The sequence below is a fragment of the Triticum aestivum genome, chromosome 6A, assembly GCF_018294505.1.
Source record: "Triticum aestivum cultivar Chinese Spring chromosome 6A, IWGSC CS RefSeq v2.1, whole genome shotgun sequence".
Lineage (NCBI taxonomy): Eukaryota > Viridiplantae > Streptophyta > Magnoliopsida > Poales > Poaceae > Triticum > Triticum aestivum.
In genome coordinates this window covers 507,978,657-508,006,168 of record NC_057809.1, presented here as the reverse complement: position 1 = coordinate 508,006,168, position 27,512 = coordinate 507,978,657, and positions in this window count along the sequence as shown.

Here is a 27,512-nt window from a genome sequence, read left to right as displayed (position 1 = left end):
GCTCGGCACATTTTCCCTTGGCTTCCTAGGGAAGCTATCGGCTTGCATACGGGTGTTCTAACTAAAATGTTTGTGATGAGTGTTTTATATTTAAAAATCATTGATGCTTTTTTCAAAAGAAAATCATTTGATAAGTCTGTACATTAAGAGAGAAAAACGCAAGTTCACTCAAACCATATCTTTCATTCAGTCATACTGCGAATTTATATTCATATGATCGAGATACAGTATTAAACCCAAGAAAAAAACTATTTTCGGTGGCGGCGGAAGCGGCGTGTCGCGCCGTCGTTGTTGTTGTCGTCCTTCGGGACGCCGTTGTTGAAGTCTTCAATGCAGCATAGAATGTTCTTCACTTGTAAATCAAATATCATGTCCTCGCCCGATCGATGGGCGCGGCGTGGAAGGATGGCAGCTGGCAGCACTGAGAGGTAGTGGTCGACGGCAGCATCCCATGCCGTTGAGGGGGGCGCGCGCACGGGCACGGCGGGTGCAGCCAAACGCATGGGGACCGGCGCCACGGTAGGTGAAGGGCGCGCACGGGCACGGGCACTGGTGCTGGCATGTACACGAGCTCGCGCGGATCCGCGGAGACCTTGCTGACGCCTGCAGCTTCCAGCTCTACGATAGTGCTCGGCGACCAGCCCGTCATGCTACGGGGATGGTCCCTAGAGCAGGCGCGGGGATGGGAGCTAGGATGGGAGCGGGGGCAGCAACCGCCGCGACCAGCTCGTTCTAGGCCATGTCCATGAGGCACCATTCCTCCTTATTTTCTATCTCCTTCGACTCGGAGTCGACTTCACCAAACTTGAAGACTAGTGGCAGATAATCCTTCTGTGCCATGGCGTTGGTGGAGCTCTACGGGAGGGAGGGGAATGGGAGGCGAACAGTAAGGTCGCCCGTATTAAGCAGTGGCTCGGGCGCCGGGTAGCCATGGAAGTCAAAGGGCCCGCTTCCTAGCGAGCCTGCATAGCGTACAGCTCACAAGCTTCCCAGTGAGCCTGCGCATTGGAGGACAGCTTGCATGCCTCTCGACCAGCTTGTGCACCGGACTACGCGTGCACGCCTCCCGTTCAGTCTAGCAGCTGTCCGCACGGCACCTCCTATAGCCATTAAAACCAAGACACGTGGCATCACGTGAATGGTTAACAGAACGCACACGGTTTGAATTATACAAACGTTCGAGATATTAAAGTGGTAGCTATTTTTTTTCAAAATGCCTTTGTTGGTTGTTATTTGAGTGCGCCTTCTCTCAAAATGGACACGAAAAATACCACAACATGTCGGGTGCCATTCCATGATAGCATGCCAAGTTTCATGAATTTTAGACGAGTTCTGGATTTACAAGAATTTAAAAATAAAGTATCTCAACATTTTGCTGGCAATAAATGATGCCCTGGTGTTTGAAATTCATTCCCGTTTCTTGCATGGGACCTAAGCATGCACCCAAGGACAAAGATTTGATTTTTCAACCAATTTATATGCACTGGAGCATGTGCATGTAGTTCAAATTTGAATTATGCACATAACTGCATTGAAAACTCAATTAATGCATAAAAATGTCCAAACGAACCCTGAAAAATCCCAAAAATTGACAGAACACTCCAGTCGTTCTATGTTGACACGAGAAATTTTTTGAAAGCAATAAGAGGCAATGGATATCGTTTCGTCCCCAATGGTGGGACGTTCCCTACCGAAACCATCATGCTTATTGTGAGAAGCTCTGGTTTGTGAGAAGCATATACCCAAACCTGCCCCAAATGGGACAAAATATTTACCACGGCACATTGATGTCACTCCATGATAGCATGCCAAGTGTCATGAATTTAAGACGAGTTTTGGATTTACTAGAATTAAAAAACCAGGTGTCTCAATGTTTGCGGCTGAGTGACGGTGGCAGGGTGTTTGACATTCAATCTCACTACTTGCATGGGACCTAAGTGTAGGATTGAAAGTATGTCTAGAGGGGGGTGATTAGACTACTTGACCAAATAAAAATCTAGCCTTTTCCCAATTTTAAGTCTTGGCAGATTTTAGCAACTTAGCACAAGTCAAGCAATTAACCTACACATGCAATTCTAAGAGTATAGCAGCGGAATGTAAAACATTTGCATATGAAGGTAAAGGGAGGAGTTTAGAGGGAGAAAACGCAATGTAGACACGGAGATTTTTGGCGTGGTTCCGATAGGTGGTGCTATCGTACATCCACATTGATGGAGACTTCAACCCATGAATGGTAACGGTTCCGCAAGTCCACGGAGGGCTCCACCCACGAAGGGTCCGCGAAGAAGCAACCTAGTCTATCCCACCATGGCCATCGCCCACGAAGGACTTGCCTCACTAGGGTAGATCTTCACGAAGTAGGCAATCTCCTTGCCCGTACATACTCCTTGGTTCAACTCCACAATCTTGTCGGAGGCTCCCAAGTGACACCTAACCAATCTAGGAGACACCACTCTCCAAAAAGGTAATAGATGGTGTGTTGATGATGAACTCCTTGCTCTTGTGCTCCAAATGATAGTCTCCCCAACACTCTACTCTCTCACATAGATTTGGATTTGGTGGAAAGATGATTTGAGTGGAAAGCAACTTGGGGAAGGCTAGAGATCAAGATTCATATGGTTGGGATGGAATATCATGGTCTCAACACATGATTAGGTGGATGTCTCTCAGAAAATGTATGCTGGAAGTGTAGGCACGTTCTGATGGCTATGTCAAGTGAACTCGGTGGTGCCGGATAGAACATTTTTGTGGGGCCGAGTTTGACTTTTGGTTTGGGACATATGTGGATATGAGAAAGTGGTTGAGGGTTTTTGGAGCATATCACCAAGCATTTTGAGCAAGTAAGCCATTAAGCAACACCTCATCCCCTTTTAATAGTATTGGCTTTTCCCATGGACTCAATGTGATCTTGGATCACTAAAATGAAAATGTAGAGTCTTGAGCTTGAGCCAATGTGTGTCCTTATCATTTTGAGGGGTGCACATTCCTAATTCATGCCATGCCAATCATTGAACTTTCTAAAATGATCATCTTGAAATAGCATTAGTTCAATGAGCTATATGTTGTTAGTAATTACCAAAACCACCCAGGGATAGTTGCACTTTCAATCTCCCCCTTTTTGGTAATTGATGACAACATATAGATCAAAGCTTCGACAAATGATAATAAGATTTAAATGCATCATCGCTTTGAGAAGTATATGATAAGCAAGAGGTCCCCCTAAATTTGTGCATTATTTAAAATTTGCTTGTGAATGCAAATGCACAATCGATTAGGACCATGGGTTACTCTTCCATGTCACATACATCTTGGTGGAGCGCTCAAAATGATAGGAATTAAAACATGCACTCATCACCAAGCAAAGTGAATGATCATATAGTGATATAAAATATAATATCATCCAAGCAAGCATTAAAGTATGATATGATCAAACACATGATCATATAAGTATCTGACACACAGACATAAAAAGTATCAAACGAGCACACACAAAAGTTCAGCCAAATAGCAAGAGAGACAAAGAACCAAAACACTCTCTCTTGAAGCCTGTGATCTATACATTTCTACCCCTTTGGCAACAAGTTACCAAAAAGTTTGAGAATGCATAGTGATATGCGTCTCTCAGGCTTGATTTTCGGGAGATGGTGTAGAGAGAACTCCAAGGACGAAGGCATCAGTAGATGTTGTTGGAGCTAGTGGAGTAGTTGCTGGAGGTGGCATTGAATCTGTCGCTGCTGGTGCAGATGAAGTAGCTCTTGTATCTGGCACTAGCACTACAGCTGACCTCTGACCTCTTGGCACTCGTTGAAAAGCATCCGTAGTTTCCTTCCCTTTCTTCTCCTCTACTTCCCCCTGGAGCTGCTCAACTGCAGTCTGTATCTTAGTCACTTTCAGATCAAGATCATAAAACTTGGTCTCAACGATCCTCTCCAAGCTCTCCCGATTCCGAGTCAGGGTGGCCAAGCCCTTCTCAGTCCTCAAAGTTGCTTGAATCAGATAAGCTAGTTGATCTTGTTTGCTCTTTAAGAACACATGAGATGCTTCCTCAACACTTGGCATCCTTGCAGCCTTTTATTCCTTTGCCTTTGCTCTCTTCTCTTGTGCTTGCACTGATGAAGGATCATCCTCATTCATCACAACTATGTTATTCGCAAATTCTGAGTGCAAAGCAAAATGCTCCTTGTCCAACAACTAAGTGCATGTGCCCATCTTGGAGTTGATGAGCACCTAAATGTGTGGAGCATACCCACAAGATCTTTGCTGATCTACAGCATTCCTCTTGATTTTCTCAACAATCAGACTCATGACCTTGAATTTTTGAGGCACATCAAATATCTGCAGCAAGTTGATTGAATGGCCTCTGATCATCTTGTGATCTCCAGATTTGGGTAATAGAGTATGCCTCAAGATTGTGTTGATTGTAGGCACACCAGAGAACAAATAATGCACAGATCCAAGCTTGTGTGTCTCCAAAGCTTTGTCTGGGATCTCCTTGTACATGTTTGCCATAGAGTTGTGGTCTTTCTTATTCTTGGCATACACATCCAAATCACCCTCATGCTCTTCTGGGGCATTGATCAACTTGGCCCACTCATCAACAGTTGATTGGTACCTTGTACCCTCAGACATCCAAACAATTCTACCATCTGGATAGAAATGAGTTGTAGAATAGAACTGCATAATGAGCTCATCATTCCATTTGGTAAGCTTCTGTCCCACAAACTCATCAACTCCACAAGCTTTGAAGCTTTCATGTACTCCTGGAAAATAGTCTTCATTCTCATCAATGAATTCCCAATCAACCCATTTCATATCCAAGACTATAGGCTTCTTGTCAAGAAAAATAGTCTAATAGAAGTCTTGTTGTTCTTTGGTGTGGAACCTATAGTCCACTGCAGTCTTCCTCCTCACAGCATATGGATCAGACTGTCTCCAAAGTCTCAGTCCTCCTGATGTTCATATCCTCATCCACTCGATGAGTGTCATTGTGTTCTAGAATCTTTGGTTTCAGTCTCCTTAGCACTTGGGCTTCCGCATCTTCTTCTTCAACTTCAGGCATTGGGGCCTTGTTCTTCTCTTCAGCTGGGATGTTCCTGGTGCTTCTCTTGGGTTTAGAAGGCTTCTGAGCTTGAGAGGCAGCCTTGGGGGTAGTCTTGGGCTTTGAAGTGGCAGCCCCTGACTTAATGGCATCCCCCATAAGCTTCTGGGACTTGGGTGCTAGTGCAACATCCTCTTCCTCTTCATCTTCTTCTAGATCTCTCATTATAGAGGATCTACCAATGACTCTAGCAGGGGTCTTCTTGACCCTCTCTTTCCTTTTCTTACCCTCTCTAGCACACTCTTGGGAGGGGTCTTCTTATGCAGTCCAGGCTTTGTTGTTGCAACAGTACCATATTCTTTCTTAAACACTTTCTTTTTGGAGCTAACTTACTCCTCTGTAGCCACATAGTCCTCATCCTCAGAATCTGAGGTTTTCTTCTTCCTTGCTAGTAGCTACCTTGGGAAAATTACCGGGAGTGCTCATGCCGCCCTCATCATAGCTGTTTGAGGGACTAGTGCCCTCACTCATTTGCACTTGCTCTTCTGACTTGTTCTGACTATCACTCTGGTCAGACATTCTGGCAAGCAAACTAGCAGCAAACCCTGTGAATAGATATAGATGAGGTAGAATAGATGAGCATCACAAAGTGCAGAGTTTTTGCAAAACAAATGAGTCAAAAACTTAGTTTTAGTTCTCCACATAAATCATTTCGATGCTACCGATTTTTTAAACTTGGTGATACCGAAGCAACTGTTGGAGACTAAACTAGTGAACTTGGTCAGACCGAGTCATAGTTCGGTGGCTCCGAGATTGCTAGGGTTTCACAGAGAGTTGCATCCGGTCGCACCAATTTGCAATTTTCGGTCAGACCGAAAAGCGCATGTGCAATGGCCTAAGCCAAATTGGTGCGACCGATTTCTACAACTCGGTCGGTCCGAGATGAGTTCGACGGAGACCTAACCCTAAATTTTTGAATCAAACCTAACCTAAAGGAAGTTTTCTCTGGATAGATTGATTTCATACGTGGTAATGATCATGGCAAAGCAATGTGCTAGGAATCAGAGTAAGGAATTAGCACATAGGATCGAACTCATACCCTAGTTCAGCGGGAGTTCGCTATGGAGACAACAGCGGGGCAGAAGCCCGTTGACGGTGATGGAAACCAGCGGCGGGTGGTAGCTGGTGACGAGGAGACGATCTGGAGACCCGAGGCGGCAGAGCAGGATGCGCGCGAGATGGAGTGTTTTGAAGAAATTTCCAAAATCTCACCCGTGGGTATATATATCCTGACCCTGTCGGTCTGACCGAGTGGAACAACTCGGTGGCACCAAGATGCAGAATCGCAAGCGGTTACTGCAACTCGGTGTGACCGAAAAGTTCAAATCGCTTGCACCGAGATTGAAAACCTAGATCAACTCAGTGAACTCGGTGTGACTGAATTGGATGCATCGGTCAGACCGAAATGCACAGAGAGGTTTTGGAAGTTTAAGTCTATGATGAAACGGGGACTCCGAGTGCTCCTCACACAGAGTGGTTCGAATCTGACTTGATCAAACTTTATGATGTAACATGAATAGAGTTTGAGATGAGAAAAGCATAGATAGCTAGAGGAAGTTCTTAGGCATTTTTTTCCATCCATTTGGCAAAAGCGAAAAGCCAAACAATCAAAGCAACAAATGGATGTCCTCGAATGAGTAAAATATGCAATCAACATGCTCACTCAATAAAATGGCAAATGAAATATGTGGAAAAGCATGCACAACCACTCTAGCATGTATCAAGCAATTGGCGATGACTAGGTCATCTATATATGAGTATATTGACTTAGGATTCAAATGAGAACATTTGATCGTAGGTCATACTCATCGTTTAAGCACAAGTGGGGTTGCCACTTTTACATAAAGCATTGTTGTGTTCACACCTTTAGAGTTTCCTTAGCTCAAATGATTAGAGTAAAGCTCTCCCTAGATGTGATATCCCCCCTAAGAGGGATGAATTAACCTTGGGTTTTGTCGATGATGACTTCATGTAGGTGTTGAAGATGTGGATGCTCAATGTTGATGTAGATCATTTGGACCAATCCATTGGAGTGAGTTGCACTTTCAATACCTACACGGGTTAATCCCACAAGGAACGGACAAGGATATCGATAGACATAGAGTGATGTTCACACAAGATGATGTCCATGAAGATAATAGTTTACCTTGTCCCTTGTCTTACCAACAAGAGGGTTTGTGACTCCTTAAATTAGTGCAAGATGTGGAAGTTGTTTGCACTTGTCCTCGCCAAAATGATATGAGTGAAGTATGTCGGCGGATTCACTCGCAAGAACTCTCTAGTTCTTCTTAAGGATCCACATCATATTGATGGGAATCCTTGGAGTTGTAGTCGTACTTGATGAAGTAGAAATTGATGTAGTCTTGGGAACCCACTTGACCAAGGCCTTAGGAGCTTCTTCAAATGCATCAATCTCCTCTTGAAGCTTGTCCTTGCCTTTTTGCTTGTGGTCTTGTGGTGGAAGATCATCTTGAGCTTGTGTCCCTTGGAAAGAAGTAGGATCATACTTCTCTTGTTGAGGAACAAACTTCGTCTTGGGGTATTGATCTTCTTCCCACTCAACTCCATTGGCATTGAACTTTCGTTCAAACCCAACACCTTGATTCTTCCGGTGCCTTCCTTGCTTGCGTACAATTTCCTCAAATTGCTTACTTACGGCAAGGCTCTTGTAAGCACCTTTCTCTATAATTCCCTTCAATAAGCTATTTTCTTGCACAAGTGTAAATTGGATAAGAGAATCATTAGTGGAATCAAGAGAACTACTAGAAGCAACAACACTGGATTTAACATGATTATTGTTACTACTAGAATAAGAATCTTTCTTACTCTTGTTGCTAGATTTAACTTGTGGCATGTAAGTAGACAATAGTAAACACTTGGCAATGTACGAAGAACTTTTCTTGTGAAGATCGTCATTGATTGCTTTTAAGAACCCATGCTCTTCCTCAATTTTGAGCTTTTCGAAGCGTAACTTCTCATGAGTCTTTAAAAGTTCTCGATGATCTTCCAAGGTAGTTTCATGAGCTAACTTAAGAGTTTTTAGCTCTTTAGTTAGACGCTCAATCTCCTTCTTATCATTATCATTCGTTTTATCTTCATTAGCATGATTAATAGCAAGTTCATCATAGTTTTCATCACTAGAGTTGTCAACAAGTAAATCATCATCACCTAGCAAATCATCTTCATCACTATTGAAATCAACATACTCAGGGTGTGATACCTTTGGGCCTTTGGCCATGAAGCATCTTCCAATTCCTTCATTTGGAGAGTCAAATATGTCGTAGGAGTTGGTTGACACAAGTGCTAGACCGGCAACACCTTCCTCTTGAGTATATTTGGAGTTGGAGTGATAACTTCTTTCGGAGTGATCATCAGAGTTGGAGCTAGATACCCATTCACCAACATGATCTTGATGTCTTCGTTTTGTGTAGCTCCTTGATGACTTGTCCTTCCTTTCTGAATCCTTGCTTCTCCATGATGTTCTTTGTTCATAACGATCATCTCTACTCCTTCTCTCTCTTGGTGGTGATTCTTCTCTTCTACTTCTCCTTTTGGGTGAATCTTCTCTTCTTTTGTAGGGGGGCGTACACTCATTGGAGTAGTGTCCGGGTGTTCCACAATTGTAGCAATTTTGTTCACGACTCGAAGATCTTTTGTCATTGTAGGACCTTGACTTGGAACTTCTTTCCTTGCTTCTACTCTCATAGAACTTGTTGAAGTTCTTCACCATTAGGCTCAATTCTTCATTGAAGGCTTGTTTCTCACTTGATGATGTAGGAGCATCACATGAGGCTTTGTAAGCACCACTTGAGTTGTTGTGAAGCTCTTCCTTATCCTTGAGTGACATCTCATGAGCAACAATTCTTCCAATGACTTCTGTTGGCTTGAGATCTTTGTAGTTGGGCATCATTTGGATCAATGTGCACATGGTATCATATTTTCCACCCAAGGCTCTTATGATCTTCTTGATGATGAATCTATCGTCATCTCTTCACTTCCTAAGCCGGCAATCTCATTTGTAATGAGAGCAAGCCTAGAGTACATTTCGGCGACACCTTCACCATCCTTCATTTTGAACTTGTCAAGTTGACTTTGAAGCACATCCAATTTGGATTCCTTGATGGAGTCGGTAACCTCGTGCATATCAATCAGAGTATCCCAAATTTCCATTGCATTCTCAAGATGACTGATTTTGTTGAATTCTTCGGGGCACAATCCGTTGAAGAGGATATCACAAGCTTGATCATTGTATTGCAGCATCTTCAACTCTTCCGCGCTAGCCTCACGGTTCGGTTCTCTCCCATCAAAGAATTCACCTTGCAAGCCAATACACACAATAGCCCAAACGGTGGGGTTATGTCCAAGAATATGCATTTTCATCTTATGCTTCCAACTACCAAATTAGTACCATCAAAGTAAGGACCTCTACGATGGTAATTTCCCTCGCTAGACGCCATACTCTCCTAGGTTGTGAAACCAAGGCTATGATCACCAAAAGCTATGGAAATCAAGGCGAATGGAGACCAAAGCTCCGATACCAATTGTAGGATCGAAAGTATGTCTAGAGGGGGGTGATTAGACTACTTGACCAAATAAAAATCTAGCTTTTCCCAATTTTAAGTCTTGGCAGATTTTAGCAACTTAGCACAAGTCAAGCAATTAACCTACACATGCAAGTCTAAGAGTATAGCAGCGGAATGTAAAACATTTGCATATGGAGGTAAAGGGAGGATTTTAGAGGGAGCAAACGCAATGTAGACATGGAGATTTTTGGCATGGTTCCAATAGGTGGTGCTATCTTACATCCACGTTGATGGAGACTTCAACCCATGAAGGGTAACGGTTGCGCGAGTCCACGGAGGGCTCCACCCACAAAGGGTCCACGAAGAAGCAACCTTGTCTATCCCACCATGGCCATCGCCCACAAAGGACTTGCCTCACTAGGGTAGATCTTCACGAAGTAGGCGATCTCCTTGCCCGTACATACTCCTTGGTTCAACTCCACAATCTTGTCGGAGGCTCCCAAGTGACACCTAACCAAACTAGGAGACACCACTCTCCAAAAGTTAATAGATGGTGTGTTGATGATGAACTCCTTGCTCTCATGCTTCAAATGATAGTCTCCCCAACACTCAACTCTCTGTCACAGATTTGGATTTGGTGGAAAGATGATATGAGTGGAAAGCAACTTGGGGAAGGCTAGAGATCAAGATTCATATGGTTGGAATGGAATATCTTGGTCTTAACACATGATTAGGTGGTCTCCCTCAGAAAATGTATGCTGGAAGTGTAGCACATTTTGATGGCCCTCTCTTCTAATGAAGAGTGGGTGGAGGGGTATATATAGCCTCCACACGAAATCTAACCGTTACACACAATTCACCAAACTCTGTGGGACCGAATCAGAAAACTCGGTCAGACTGATTCAGTTCAAAATGTAAATGTTAGGCTTTTCGGTGGGACCGACATGTCAACTCGGTGGGATCGATTCCATTAGGGTTAGGGCATAACGTAATCTCGGTGAGACCGATTACACAAACTAGGTGGGACCGATTTTGGTAATAAGCTAACCACACAGTTGGTCATGCAGACTCGGTGGGACCGATTCGCTTATTTCGGTGAGACCGAAACATTACGAAAGGGAAACTGAGAGTTTGCATTGCGAACTCGATGGGACCGACTGCTCATATCGGTTGGACCGAAACATTACGAAGGGAAACAAAGAGTTTGCAATCCCATCTCGGTGAGACCGAGATCCCTATCGGTGAGACCGAAGTGACTAGGGTTTCTAGCAGTGGCTATGTCAAGTGAACTCGGTGGCGCCGGATAGAACATTTTGGTGGGGCCGAGTTTGACTTTTGGTTTGGGACATATGTGGATGTGAGAAAGTGTTTGAGGATTTTTCGAGCATATCGCTAAGCATTTTGAGTAAGTAAGCTATTAAGCAACACCTCATCCCCTTTTAATAGTATTGGCTTTTCCTATGGACTCAATGTGATCTTGGATCACTAAAATGAAAATGTAGAGTCTTGAGCTTGAGGCAATGTGTGTCCTTAGAATTTTGAGGGGTCCACATTCCTAATCCATGCCATGCCAATCATTGAACTTTATGAAATGATCATCTTGAAATAGCATTAGTTCAATGAGCTATATGTTATTAGTAATTACCAAAACCACCTAGGGATAGTTGCACTTTCACTAAGCATGCAACCAAGGACACAAATTTGAATTTTCAACCAATTTATATGCATTAGAGCATGTGCATGTAGTTCAAATTTGAATTATGCACATGAATGCATTGAAAACTCAGTTAATGCATAAAAATGTCCAAACGGACCCCTAAAAATCCCAAAATTTGACACAACACTCCTGTTCTTCTATGTTGACATGAGAAATTTTTTGAAAGCAATAAGAGGCAATGGATATCATTTCATCCCCAAAGGTCAGACGTTCTCGTATCGAAACCATCAGGCTTGTTATGAGCAGCTCTAGTTTGTGAGAAGCATATCCCCAAACCTGCCCCAAATGGGACAAAAAATTTACCATGGCATGTTGATGCCGTTCCATGAGAGCATGCGAAGTTTCATGAATTTCAGATGAGCTTTGGATTTACTAGAATTTAAAAACTAGGTATCTCAATGTTTGTGGCCAAGTGACGGTGGCAGGGTGTTTGACATTCATTCCCATTCTTGCATGGGACCTAAGCATGCAACCAAGGACACAAATTTGAATTTTCAGCCAATTTATATGCATTAGAGCATGTGCATGTAGTTAAAATTTGAATTATGCACATAAATTCATAGAAAACTCAGTTAATGTATAAAAATGTCCAAGCGAACCCCAAAATTGACACAACAATCCTGTTGCTCTATGTTGACACTATGAAAAAAATTAAAATTGATAAGAGGCAATGGATACCATTTCATCCAGAAAGGTGAAATGTTCCCTACCAAAACCATCAGGCTTGTTGTGAGAAGCTCTGGTTTGTGAGAAGCATATCACCAAACCTTCCCCAAATGGGACAAAAAGTTTACCATGTCATGTTGATGCCGCTCGATGATAGCATGCCAAGTTTCATGAATTTCAGACGAGTTTTGGATTTACTAGAATTTAAAAACCAGGTATCTCAATGTTTGCGGCCGAGTGACGGTGGCAGGGTGTTTGACATTCATTCCCATTTCTTGCATGGGACCTAAGCATGCAACCAAGGACACGTATTTGAATTTTCAACCAATTTATATGCATTAGAGCATGTGCATGTAGTTTAAATTTGAATTATGCACACGAATGCATAGAAAACTCAGTTAATGTATAAAAATGTCCAAGCGAACCCCAAAAAATCCCAAAAATTGAAACAACACTCCTGTTGTTCTATGTTGACACTAGGAAAAAATTGAAATCGAGAAGAGGCAATGGATATCGTTTCGTCCAGAAAGGTGAAACGTTCCCTACCGAAACCATCAGGCTTGTTGTGAGAAGCTTTGGTTTGTGAGAAGCATATCCCCAAACCTGCCCCAAATGGGACAAAACATTTACCACGGCATGTTGATGCCACACCATGACAGCATGCCAAGTTTCATGAATTTCAGATGAGTTTGGATTTACTAGAATTTAAAAACCAGGTATCTCAATGTTTGCAGCCGAGTGACGGTGGCAGGGTGTTTGACATTCATTGCCATTTCTTGCATGGGTCCTAAGCATGCAACCAAGGACACAGATTTGGATTTTCAGCCAATTTATATGCATTAGAGCATGTCCATGTAGTTCAAATTTGAATTATACACATGAATGCATAGAAAACTCAATTAATGTATAAAAATGTCCAAGCGAACCCCGAAAAATCCCAAAAATTGACACAACACTCCGGTTGTTCTATGTTGACACTAGGACAATATTTGAAATCGGGAAGAGGCAATGGATATCATTTCATCCAAAAAGGTGAAACATTCCCTGTCGGATTTCGGGTTCTGGCAAATCCCTTGAGGTTCGAACACTGGGGTGCGCACGAAGATCTCCCCCTCTCTAGCGCGCACACTCAATGATCTCACAGCCTAGCTTGACGAACCCAAAGAACACGAGACACAAGATTTATACTGGTTCGGGCCACCGCTGTGGTGTAATACCCTACTCCAGTGTGGTGTGGTGGATTGCCTCTTGGGCTATGGATGAACAGTTACAAGGGAAGAAACAGCCTCCTGAGGAGAGGCGTTCTTGTTCTTGGTGAACTTGTGTGAGGCTAGGGATGGGATGGCTCCGATCCAAGATCCGATTGATCACCCCAACTATGGTGGTGGCTAGTCCTATTTATTGAGGCCCTGGTCCTCTTCCCAAATATTGAGCGGCAAGGGATCCCACAATGGCCAAATTTGAAGGGAGACAACTAGTACAAGTTATCCTGACAAAAGTAGTCTTCGCCTGCCAAAGGCTCCGGTGGTGACGCTGTCTTGGGCTCCACGGTGACCTCCATCCTGTCGTCCTGTTGGTCTTGGTCTTGTTGCACCGATATGGAAACCATTGCCTAACGCCTCGGGACTCCTCGCCTGCGCTTGCCCCTTTAGCACCAAAGAGGGAACGAGGACACTGTGTGTGCGGGCGCCCGCCTGGTCCCGATCGTCATGGCTTGCATCATTGGAACCTCGCGAGGTTCGCCTTGCCTTGATCTCTCCGCCCCTCGCGAGCCATCCTGGTGAGGCCGCCCCTAAGGAGGTCTTGCATCGTCTGCCTCGTGAGGGTCTTGGGTGTTTGCTGGTGAAGATGGGCTGTATGGGGCCGCTGGAGGAGCCACGCTGCGGGCCACAGGCAGGCAAGTCTGGGGACCCCCGTTCCCAGAACACCGACAGTAGCCCCCTGGCCCAAGGTGCACTCGGGCTTGGCTTTGAGGCGAAGCCAAAGGGCAAGTGTGGAGCGCCGCGGGCCCCAATAGCCTGCGACCTTGGTCGACGCGTGGCGATTGATTGGACGTGGGCGTCTCCGCTTCCCCATGTTGTCTCGGCAACTGCCCGACTTGACAAAAGACTGGAGCGGGCTACGGTCTTCTTCATTGCTTTCCTCCGCCTTGCTCTAGATCCCCTTTCTTGCCCCTTGCTTCCGAAACCTCCAGATCTGCTCTGATCTCCTTCCAAGCTTCTGTCCAATGGCGCCCCGAAAGACCAAGGTTGACTCGCCGCCCGCCTGGTACGAGTCGGGCCTGGAGGCGCCTAATGTCTCGGCGAAAAACCTTGCCGTCATGCGGCTGCTGATGGCAGGGGAGAACAATGAGAAGGGGGAGACCGCGCTCCGGGCAGGCTCTGCCGTGCCCGAAGCTCCAAAGAGCTCCTTCTACCCCTTCTTCATGGGCAGCATCGCCTCCGGCCTCATTCCCCCCTTCTCCGACTTCTTCTAAGCAGTCCTCCGGCACTACGGGTTACAGGTTCTTCATCTCCATCGCAACTCCGTTCTTCTCGTGTCCATCTTTGCCTTCTACTGCGAAGCATACGTCGGGGTGATGCCATCCGTGGCATTGCTGCGCCACTTCTTCTACCTCCGGATCAATGAAGGCTACACCACGGTGCACCAACTTCATTGCAGCTAGCAAGGCCAACGCGATTTTGAAGACCGATAAGAAGGCTGATGGCTTCAGGAGAAAGTGGGTGATGATGGATGCCAAGTGTGTCCACCCACGGCTGAAGCTGCCAACGGGGATGCCCCGGTCTGATGAGGGGTGGTCCTGCGCGAAGCTTACCGATGAGTGGGCTAAGCTGGTGCTGGAGAAGATGAACCCCGACCTGAGGCCGGGCAGCGCGAAGGCGGCGAAACAGATCGGGGCCATGCTCCTGAAGGAATTCTTGGCGCAGCGGGTGGCTCCTCTCCAGGCGCGCACGCGCCCCCTGTGGATGCTTGCGGATGGAGAATACAAGCTCCGCTTGAGCCCAAAGGCCTTGTCCGGTGAGGAGCTGGCCGTGGCCCTCCATCTCCTGGTCGGAGACGACCAAGAGTATCCGCTGAATCCCCACGCTCCCTTGTTCCTTCGGAAGGACGAGGCGCAAGTCATAGCCACCATGCCCACCTTTGACGGGCGCGGCCTGGTGCCGCCAACGCCTTCTGAGGTCCCTGTGGCGACGGCGATGGTGGACGTATCTTCTGGTGAGTCCCACAGGGACGGAGAGGAGGAGGAGGAGGATGACGAGGAGCGCGACCTAGAGGCAGCCCCCGAGGAAATGGGGGAGACCTCTCCCTTGCGCAAGGCCGACATCCTCCGCCTCCTGCCTGACGACGATGGCGAGGATGATATCCTCCCGGAGCAGGGGAAGCCTCCCGTGGTTCTGACGAAGAGCAGGCGCTGCTTTCCCGGGATGACGCTCCTGCCTCACCATCACCTGGAGCTGCTTCCGGCCCAGCTACTGCCCCTGCTTCTGCTCCCGGAGCTGGCGCACCAACACCTCGGGTCGCGAAGCTCTCCGACTTCAAGCTCCCGAAGGGGAAGGACTATGCCGTGGTGGACCAGTAAGTGTTCTCGTCCTGCCTTATTCTTGCTTCTGATGCCTGCTTCTGACTCTTCTTCTTCGTTGTGCAACTAGGCCCGCGGCGAAGAGGAGAAGGGAGGGCGAGGTGGTACCGCTTGAGTCCAGATCGCCTCCTGCGGCCGCTTGATACCTCTTGAGCACTACATTGGTTTTCGCTTGAAGAGGAAAGCGTGATGTAGCAAAGTAGTGTAAGTATTTCTCTCAATTTTTGAGAACCAAGGTATCAATCCAGTAGGAGACTACATGCAAGTCCCTCGTACCTACACAAACAAATAAGAACCTCGCAACCAACGTGATAAAGGGGTTGTCAATCCCTTCACGGTCACTTACGAGAGTGAGATCTGATAGAGATAATAATAATAAGATAAATATTTTTGGTATTTTCATGATATAGATTGAAAGTAAAGATTGCAAAATAAATGGTAATAAAAATAGCTTATTGATAGAAGATTAATATAAAGGAGAATAGACCCGGGGGCCATAGATTTCACTAGTGGCTTCTCTCAATATAGCATAAGTATTACGGTGGGTGAACAAATTACTGTCAAGCAATTGATAGAAAAGTGCATAATTATGAGAATATCTAGGCATGATCATGTATATAGGCATCACGTCCGCGACAAGTAGACCGAAATGATTCTGCATCTACTACTATTACTCCACACATCGACCGCTATCCAACATGCATCTAGAGTATTAAGTTCATAAGAACAGAGTAATGCATTAGGCAAGATGACATGATGCAGCGGGATAAACTCAAGCAATATGATATAAACCCCATCTTTTTATCCTCGATGGCAATAATACAGTACGTGCCTTGCTGCCCCTACTGTCACTGGAAAAGGACACCGCAAGATTGAACCCAAAGCTAAGCACTTCTCCCATTGCAAGAAAGATCAATCTAGTAGCCAAACCAAACTGATAATTCTAAGAGACTTGCAAAGATAACCAATCATACATAAAAGATTTCAGAGAAGAATCAAATATTGTACATAGATAAACTTGATCATAAACCCACAATTCATCGGATCTTGACAAACACACTGCAAAAAGAGTTACATCAAATAGATCTCCAAGAAGATCGAGGAGAACATTGTATTGAGATCCAAAGAGAGAGAATAAGACATCTAGCTAATAACTATGGACCCGAAGGTCTGAGGTAAACTACTCACACATCATCGGAGGAGCCATGGAGTTGATTTAAAGGCCCTCCGCGATCGATTCCCCCTCCAGCGGAGCTCCGGAAAAGGCCCCAAGATGGGATCTCTTGGGTATAGAAGGTTGCGGCGGTGGAAATAGGGTTTCGTGGTGCTCCTGGATGTTTTCGGGGTATATGAATATATATATAGGAGGAAGAAGTAGGTCGGTGGAGCCACGAGGTGCCCACGAGGGGGAGGGCACGCCTAGTGGGGTAGGCGCACCCCCTGCCTCGTGGCCTCTGTGGGAGTCCTGGACAAAGGGGTCCTCGGGCGTCCGGCTGGTTAGCCATGGGCCGGACCAATGGGCTGTGAAGTTACGAAGACCGAAGACTGCACATGTGTCTGGATGGGACTCTCCTTGGTGTGGAAGGCAAGCTTGGCGATCAAATAAGTAGATTCATTTCTTTGTAACCGACCTTATGTAACCCTAGATCCTCCTGGTGTCTATATAAACCGGAGGACTTAGTCCGGAGGGAGGACAATCATTACCATAGTCATACAGGCTAGGATTTTAGGGTTTAGCCATCTCGATCTCATGGTAGATCAACTCTCATAATACTCATATTCATCAAGATCAATCAAGCAGGAAGTAGGGTATTACCTCCATAGAGAGGCCCGAACCTGGGTAAACATAGTGTCCCCTGTCTCCTGTTACCATCGACCTCAGACGCACAGTTCGGGACCCCCTACCCGAGATCCGCCGGTTTTGACACCGACATTGGTGCTTTCATTGAGAGTTCCACTGTGCCGTCCCCAAAAGGTTTGATGGCCCTTTCAATCGTCAACAATGATGTTGTCCAAGGCGAGACCTTCCTCCCTGGATAGATCTTTGTGTTCGGCGGCTTCGCACTGTGGGCCAACTCGCTTGGCCATCTAGATCAGATTGATAGCTATGCCCCTGGCCACCAGGTCAGATTTGGGAGCTTGAACTACGTTGCGGACATCCGTGGAGACTTGATCTTCGCCGGATTCGAGACCGCGGAAACCACTCCTGGTCACCCCGATGGACATGACCTAAATCTGTCATTGAACCGCATCCAGGAGATAGCTCATGTAACCGCTCTGGCCTTAGATCCGGAGTAGACTGCGCCATCCAAGGACAGGAAGCTCAATCCCGCCATGGAGGCCACAGATTCCCCGGCGTTGGAGCCGCACATAGACTTAATCTCACCCGATACCTGTGCCACCGGAACTCCGGACCCGTCTCTGGTCATAAGTTCCGAACCATGTGAGCCCGCGGATGCCAAACTTGATCATTTATCGATCTTCGAATTCAGCACCGCAGACATCTTCCGGCACTCGCCTTTGGGAGACGTGCTAAACTCATTAAAGAACCTGTCCTTGGCGGGGGACTCACAGCCGAGCTATGTCCGGTTTGAACTAGGGGCTGGCGATGGAGAATTTTGCTTCCCACCCGCCACCCACTTCATAGCCATGGTCGAGGATTTAACCGACACACTTGATTACGACTCCAAAGACATCGACAGTATGGACGACGATGCTGATGAGGAGCAAAACCAAAATCCACCATTTTCTGGACGCTGGACGGCCACTTCTTCATACGATGTGTACATGGTGGACACACCCAAAACAACCAATGACGATGACAAAGAAAATCCAGTCTAGAATAAACCTCTTGAGATACAGCAAAAACGCCGGCGTCCTCAGTGCTGCTCTAAGTCACGTCGTTCAAAAGATAGCAATGCTAGCACCGGAGAAAATAATAATCCGGACGACGCCAAAAACAATGAAGACCTTGCTGAGGTAACATCCGAACAGGAGGCGCAAGAAAACGGGCAAGCTAGCCCCGACGAACAGGCCAGGCCCAACGACTCGGAGGACGGTAATTATCGTCCGCTCTCCGAGGATGAGGAAAGCCTCGGCAACGAAGATATCATCGTGCCTGAGGAACCTCTCGAGCAGGAGCGCTTAAAGCGCCAGCTAATAGCCACCGCAAGGAGCCTGAAAAAGAAGCAGCAGCAGCTTCAAGCCGATCAAGATCTGCTCGTCGACAGGTGGACTGATGTTCTGGCAGCCAAAGAATACGACCTCAAACGCCCAACCAAGAGTTACCCGAAATGAATGTTGCTTCCTCAGTTTGATGAAGAGGCGTCGGAGCCCATGCCTCCCTCGCGTAATGCGGCCGACCGACCACTATGCGGTCGGGACAGTGCGGCAGACCGACTACCATGTGGTCGGAATAGAGCAGCAACTCAGGCCAAACAGCAGCCTGCCCCACCGCCATGCAAAAATAGAGACAAAATAGTTCAGGGTCATACATACGACTGAGGGAGTCCTGGACTAAGGGGTCCACGGACGTCCGCCCTGTTAGCCATGGGCCGGACTGATGGGCTGTGAAGATACGGAGACCGAAGACTACACCCGTGTCTGGATGGGACTCTCCTTGGCGTGGAAGGCAAGCTTGGCGACCGAATATATAGATTACTTTTCTTTGTAACCGACCTTGTGTAACCCTAGATCCTCCCGGTGTCTATATAAACCGGAGGACTTAGTCCGAAGGAGAGGCAGATTCATTACCATAGCCATACAATCTAGACCTCTAGGGTTTAGACATTACGATCTCGAGGTAGATCAACTCTTGTAATATTCATATTCATCAATATCAATCAAGCAGGACGTACGGGATTACCTCCATAGAGAGGGCCCAAACCTGGGTAAACATCGTGTCCCCTGTCTCCTGTTACCATCGACCTCAGACGCACAGTTCAGTACCCCCTACCCGAGATCCGCCTGTTTTGACACCGACATTGGTGCATTCATTGAGAGTTCCAGTATGTCGTCATGAAAAGAGGTTCGATGCCCCTTCAATCGTCGACAATGACGCTGTCCAAGGAGAAACCTTCCTCCCCGGATAGATTTTCGTGTTCGGCAGCTTCGCACTGCGGGCCAACTCGCTTGGCCATCTGGAGAAGATCAAAAGCTACGCACGTGGCCATCAGGTCAGATTTGGGAGCTTGAACTACGTTGCATACATCCGTGGAGACTTGATCTTCTCCGGATTCGAGACCGCGGTTGCAACTCCGGGCCACCTCGAGGGACATGACCTAAATCTGTCATCGGATGGCATCCAGGAGACAGCTCCCATAACCACTCTGGCCTTAGATCCAAAGCAAACTGCGCCTTTCAAGGATAGGAGGATCGACCCCACCACGGAGGCCATATATTTTGCAGCGTTGGAGCCGCACATAGACTTGATCTCACACGATACCCGTGCCACCGGAACTCCGGACTCGTTCCCGGCCGTAAGTTCCGAATCATGTGAGCCCGTGAACGCCGAACTTGATCGTTTATCGATCTTTGAATTCAGCGCCGCAGACATCTTCTAGCACTCGCCTTTGGGCGACATGATAAACTCATTAAAGAACCTGTCCTTGGCGGAGGACTCACAACTGAACTATATCCGGTTCAAACTGGGGGCTGACGATGAAGAATTTTGCTCCCTACCCGCCACCCACTTCATAGCCACGGTTACGACACACTTGATTACGACTCCGAGGACATCGACGGTATGGATGACGATGTCGGAGAAGAAGAGGCCCAGAACCCTCCGTTCACCGGATGCTGGACGGCCACTTCCTTGTATGATGTATACATGGTGGATGCACCAAAGGAGAATAGCGACGATGACAAGGAAGATCCAGCTGAGGATAAACCTTCCAAAATACTGTCCAAGCGCCGGCGTCAGCGGCGCCACTCTAGGTTATGCCGCAGTAAAGACAGCAACACCGGCACAGGAGAAGATAACACTCCAGAAGGTGTCGAAGACAACGAAGACCCCGTTGATACAGCTAATGAACAAGATGAACGGGAAGATGGGCAGTTTAGCCCTGGTAAACAGGCCACACATGAAGATTCAGAGGACGATAAGTACCTCCCGCTCTCTGAGGATGAGGTGAGCCTCGGCACCGAGGACTTCATCGTGCCTGAGCAACCTCTTGAGCAGAAGCGCTTCCAGCGCCAGCTAATAGCCATTGCAAGGAGCTTGAAAAAGAAGCAGCAGCAGCTTCAAGCTGACCAAGATCTCCTGAATGATATATGGACCGATGTCCTAGCAGCCGAAGAATACGGCCTCAAGTGCCCAACCAAAACCTACTCAAAGCGTAAATTGCTACCTCAGTTTGACGAGGAGGCGCTGGGATACATACCACCATCATGCAATGCAGCTTACCTACCACCACGTGGCCGGGACAAAATGGCAACTCACGCCGAACACCAGCCCGCCCCGCCTCATCGCACATGTAGAGGTAAATTAGCCCACGGCCATACATATGACCTCCGGCAATACCTGAACAATAAAGCAGGACACACCAGATCAATCTACGGATCGCGAGGACGTGCCTCGACATGCGACGACGGCCACCTATTCGGACGTGACAAACTCAGTCATGCGCGGGATGAAAACCGCAGACAGACTCCATCAGAGCTACGTCGCGATACGGCCCGATATAGAGGCGCCACACACCCTCATTGCTTCACTGATGAGGTCATGGATCATGAATTCCTAGAAGGGTTCAAACCCGTGAATATAGAATCATACGATGGAACCATGGACCCCGCGGTGTGGATCGAAGACTTCATTCTCCACATTCATATGGCCCGCGGCGATGACCTCCACACCCTTTAAAACTTAAGGGGCCAGCTCGGCATTGTCTCAACAGTCTGCCTGCAAATTCTATTGGCAGCTGGGAGGACTTGGAAGAGGCCTTCCTCGATAACTTCCAAGGTACATATGTTCGGCCACCAGACGCCGATGATTTACGCCACATAGTTCAACAACCTGGCGAGTCCGCCAGGAAATTCTAGACTAGGTTCTTAACTAAAAAGAACCAAATCGTCGATTGTCCGGACGCTGAAGCCCTAGCAGCCTTCAAACACAGCATCCACGATGAATGGCTCGCTCGCCACCTCGGCCAAGAAAAGCCAAAATCCATGGCAGCCTCACGGCACTCATGACCCGCTTTTGTGCGGGCGAGGATAGTTCGTTGGCCCATAGCAAAAACAATGCAAGCGATGCCGGCACCCCTGAAGTTAAAAACAACGAAGACAAGTCTCGATGCAACAGATACAAGCGTCGAAACAACAGTGATAACACCAAGGACACGGAAGTCAATGCCGGATTCAGTGGCTCTAAGTCCGGTTAGCGGAAGAGGCCGTTCCAAAAGAAATTCAGGCCCATCCAGCTTGGTCCGCATACTTGATCGTCCATGCCAGATTCACGGCACCCCGAAAAAACCACCCAATCATACAAATAGAGATTGATGGGTTTTTAAGCAGGCCGGCAAATTAAACACCGAGAACAGGGAAAAGGGATCGCAAAGCGAGGACGATGACGAAGAGCCCTGGCAACCGAACACAGCGGGACAAAAGAAGTTTCCCCCTCGGGTCAAAACGGTGAACATGATATATGTTACCCACATCCCCAAGAGGGAGCGCAAGCATGCACTCAGGGACGTCTACGCGATAGAGCCAATCGCCCCAAAATTTAATCCATGGTCGTCACGCCCGATCACTTTTGATCGGTAGGATCATCCGACCAGTATCCATCACGGTGGCTCGGCCGCACTGGTCCTAGACCCAATAATTGATGGGTTCCACCTGACTCGCGTCCTTATGGACGGAGGTAGCAGTCTCAATCTACTCTATCAGGATATAGCGCGAAAAATGGGCATTAACCCATCACGGATCAAGCCCACGAGGACTACCTTCAAAGGCGTCATACCAGGTGTAGAAGCCCGTTGTATGGGCTCAATCACACTGGAGGTTGTCTTCGGATTCTCAGACAACTTCCGAAGCAAGGAGTTAATCTTCGATATCGTCCCCTTCCACAGCGGCTATCACGCACTGCTCGAACGAACTGTGTTTGCTCGATTCAACGCAGTACCACATTATGCTTATCTCAAGCTCAAGATGCCCGGTCCACGCGGCGTCATAACGATCAACGGAAATACGGAACGCTCCCTCCATACAGAAGAGCACACATCTTCCTTAGCAGCAGAGGTACAGAGCGGACTTCTCGAGCAGAACCTTAATTCGGCTGCCAAGCCCATGGACACCGTTAAGAGGGTCAGAACTACTCTGCAACAGGAGAGCTCGGCTCGTCAGGAGCTCGACTAGCAATACGGCCTCTGTCTCAGTCCTGATCAAGTGGTGACATTCATGCCGCATGTACATAACCACACACTAAAAATCTCATGGGCATCGACGGAGGCATAGCTAGCTTGTGGTCCATAGTACGGCTCAACCGACATCGGATACACACATATTTTCACTTTTACTTGTTTTATTTTCAGGTCTCAATCCCACAGGCCCCATCTGACGGTCTGGTCATCGGTCCTCTTGAAGGATAAACACACCAAGACGGCGAGAAATGCAGACATACGGGGACTTTTTAGGTGATTTCGTTAACGATAACCCTACTTGTTTCTCAAGACCCACATGCAGCTTTCCCTTGGTTTCGACATGTCAAATAGCCCGTTGCTTATCGCACTGCCTGTATCAATGCGCCTTGACATACTAATTAAATTACAATAAGAACAGTTTGCGGTTGGAGCTTTAGGACCCCAGCTCTTTACCTTTGTACCTTTTTTTGTTTTCTTTCTCTTTTTTAGCTCCCCTATGGATAACCCTATCAGGTAGCACCCATACACTTTGGTACGTTTGATGTTTGCCAGGGGCTTCATAGAACCCCACATTACAGCAAAAAAAGTCTGAATACTTTTCATAAGTACAGTTCGGCACCCTGAATTTAGCATTATATGCATTGGCTCCGAATCATCTCTTTGGTCAATAGTTGGGTTGCCCGGCTCCTGTGCTTGCTACCTTACGTTCTGCTATATCGGCTAAGGTAGTAAAGGGAGAACTACTGCGATTGTGCCTTGGTTTATCCAAAGGAGCACCTCAGTAGAGGAAGCCGAAAACTGACTGTCATGATGCGGCGAGAGCCGGTCAGCTGTTCGGAGGTTGCAAATCGTTGGAGATTTCTTCCGCATTACGCGAAGGATTGGTACTTCCCGATCAGACGCTTATAGCACTCTAGTTCAGATACTAGGGGTTGCGCCCATGTTTTTATTGTCGCACTCCTATGGCTAAGTGAGGGTGTTACAAGCGCATAGTCTGGTTGTCTGGTCGTTGCGCTAAACAACTCCTTCAAGGACCATCTAATTGGATCAAGATTGTTTGGATTCCATCCCGAACACCCCCGTACTACCTACGTGGGGGCAGAAGCCGACGACTGGTTAACGCTCAGATTTCATACAACACAGTCGCACAGGAAGTAAAAATTTAAAAACATAACAAGCATTATATTGCATAAACACTTTGTTTCATCATACAAGGCAGATGGAGCTCGAACACATCCATTCAAAGATAGTTTCTTTCGCACAGTGATCCGCAACAATGCGGAATCCCTCCAGGACACCATCAAAATACAACTCGAGTCGGCGGTGCTCCTTGCCCTCAAGCGGCCCCTCGGTCATTAGCTTCTTGGCATCCATCTTCGCCTAGTGCGTTTTGACGCGGGGAAAGGCCATCCGTGCACCTTCGATACAGACCGACCGCTTTATAACCTCAAGCCGGGGGCAGGCATCAACAAGCCGCTTCACAAGTCCGAAGTAGCTGCTGGGTATCGGCGCGGCAGGCCATAGTCGGACTATCAGCTCCTTCATGGCTAGCTCGGCCGCCTTGTGCAGCTCGACCAGCTATTTCAGCCGGTCGCTGAAGGACACCGGATGTTCGGGTCCAAGATATTGAGACCAGAACAGCTTCTCCATAGAACTCCCTTCTTCGGCTCGATAGAATTCGGCAGCTTCTGATACGCTGTGCAGCAAATCCGTAAACGCCCCTGGAGAGCTCCAAATTCGGGTAAGTAAAAGGAACGCTTCCTTCACAGACTTGCTTTGCATAATGAAAGCCTTACCCGCCGCGATCTTCCGGGCCGCCTGGATTTCCTGAAGGGCACTATGGGCTTCAGCTCAAGCCTCTTGTGCGCTCTCGCGGGCCTTCGCAAGTTCGGACGCTTGCGTCTTACACTACAAAAAAATACACTTCCGTGATGATATGTGTTTGTCACAGTAGGTCACTTTTTTGTCATGCATGTACATCCATGATAAATTTATGACAGAATCAAGATTGTCATACCTGTGCTGTCGTAGAAGTGTTCCATGACATTACCAAAATTATCATCACGAAAGTGTCCACTTCCATGATGATAAATCGCGCGTCACAGAAGTGCTTTCGTCAAGGGTGACCGACACGTGGCATCCACCATAACGGAATGCCGTTAAGCTATCGGGTCGGGTTTTGGATCCGATAACCTGTTAACAGCCCCGACCAATGGGGATTTTCCACGTGTGAAATCATCATTGGCTAGAGGAAACATGTGTCGGCTCATCATTGGGACAGATGTCATCCACTCACTGGACAGAAGGCGCCTATGATACGTCGACACGTGGCACGTCCCAACAAGTTTAAATGGGCTGGCCCAACTAAAGGCCCACAAGATTTTGCGGACCATAATGGGCCGGCCTAGCTAAAGGCCCACGAGATTTTGCGGACCATAATGGGCTGGCCCAGCTAAAGGCCCACAAGATTTCACGGGCCATAATGGGCCGGCCCAGGTAAAGGCCCACAAGATTTTTGTGTGCCATAATAGGCCGGCCCAGGTAAAGGCCCACAAAATTCTTGCGGATCATAATGGGCCGGCCCAGCTAAAGGCCCACGAGATTTCGCCGACATTAATGGGCCGGCCCAGCTGTAGGCCCACAAGATTTTGAGGACCCTAGTAGGCCGGCCCGTTAACTGGCTGCCATGTTTTGGGCCAAATGCCGGCCCATATTTGATCCGGTCTATTAATGGCCTGCCACGCTCCGGGCCTAATAGTGGCCCATATGAGATCCGGCCCGTTAAAAGCCTACCACGTTCTGGGCCAAATTACGGCCTAGATCAGGTCCGGCCCTTTAAGAGGTTTTGGGCCTAATTATGGCCCATATCAGATTCGGCCCGTCAACTGGACACTATGCTTTTGGGCCCACTTGCTAAAGGCCCACTTAGTAATTCGGCCTGATATTAGTTTTGGCCTGTTAAGGGCCCGTTTAACATTTCGGCCCTATATTAATTTCAGCCTGTTAAAAGCCCGTCATATAGTTGGGCCTAACTACGGCCCGGTTTGCATCCGGCCTGCTCGCAGCCGATATCTGATTGGGCCAAACAAGGACCGAGACAATTTTTCGGCCTGTTAAAAGCCCGTGATTTGATTCGCACAATCATGGGCCGGGGTTCATTTCGGGCTGCTGCCGGCCCGTGAGCTGATCGGCACGTTTCAGGCCCAACCTACATCGTGATTGCATGACGGCCCGATTATGTACCGTAATTTTACGGTTTGGCCGGTTTACTGCGAAGACAGGATATATATACAGTAAAATAACTGCAGCATCGTGAATAAGAAAAAACCTATACTATACAATAAAGAAATTACGGCATATTACATCCACTGGGCATCAAAGTTCGCCACTATGATAATAAAGCACAAGCAGACAGCAGATTACATACACTGGGCATCAAAGATCGCCACCAGTGCAAATAAACACGCCGACAAAATAATATACAAAACCGACAACACTTCAATAGAGTTCAAGAAAGGTTAGCCCTGCTGGGGAGCTGCAGCGCAAGCAGCTGAGCAAGATGATGAGACTGCGCTTGTTCAACACTTATATCTTCCTCACTCTGAAAGATAAACAAGCAGACAGATGACAGGTTTTGCACATAAAAGTATCAGTGCTGACAATTCATCACATTTCTTACTGACGAATAAAGTGACACAGTTTAAATTTGCATTAACACAATATGGTATTGTTCAGGTCAAGACATGGCAGGAAATGACATTGTGAAGGAGTTGGCAGCTTCACGACACCACTGGATTACAGATCAAGAACTCATAAGTATCAATGGTTAGTGTGCTGTCAATTTATACCATTTCAGATTGGCAAATAAAGAGACGGTTTAAATAATAGTAGAATGATATGACATTTTTCATAGTTAAGACATTGCAGAATATGACATTGTGCTGTAGTGGGTAGGTTCACCACACCACTGGATTACAGATGAAGAACAGAAGCATACATGCAGTGCAAAAGAAGATCACTTGCTCTGTATAGTTTAATTTACATGGTATGAAGAAGGAACTTGGTTGTACAACTGAAAACTTAAATTGAGAAAGGACGAACTTTTGTTTATGAACTACATATAATAAACTTTAAACAAGCAATTTGATGCAAACACCAAAAATAAACAGCTGTTGCAGTCATGCCTAACCAAATATATACAACAAAGTTTGAAGGCTTGAGATGGACAAACTTACATTATTGGTGAAGACAGGCTCTATAAAGGCCTTGTCCATGCTGATGGGGGGGGCAATTCAAGAAGTTTACCACAGAATCTTCTTCAAAAGCATTGCCTTTATTCTACATTTTGTTAAGAGTAAATATAGATGTGATAATATACGAAAAATGGAGAATATTTAAGATAAGATGAAGAGTGATGCTACATAACCAAGTAGCTATAAATGTAAGTGCAGCGATACAGGCAAAAGGTACAGCCAAGAGCAATGCACAGCTAAACTTCTTCAGTACCAACCTTATGGTAAGAGTAAATATAGATCTGATGTGTAGAAAATGGAGGGCAAAGGAAAATAAGCTG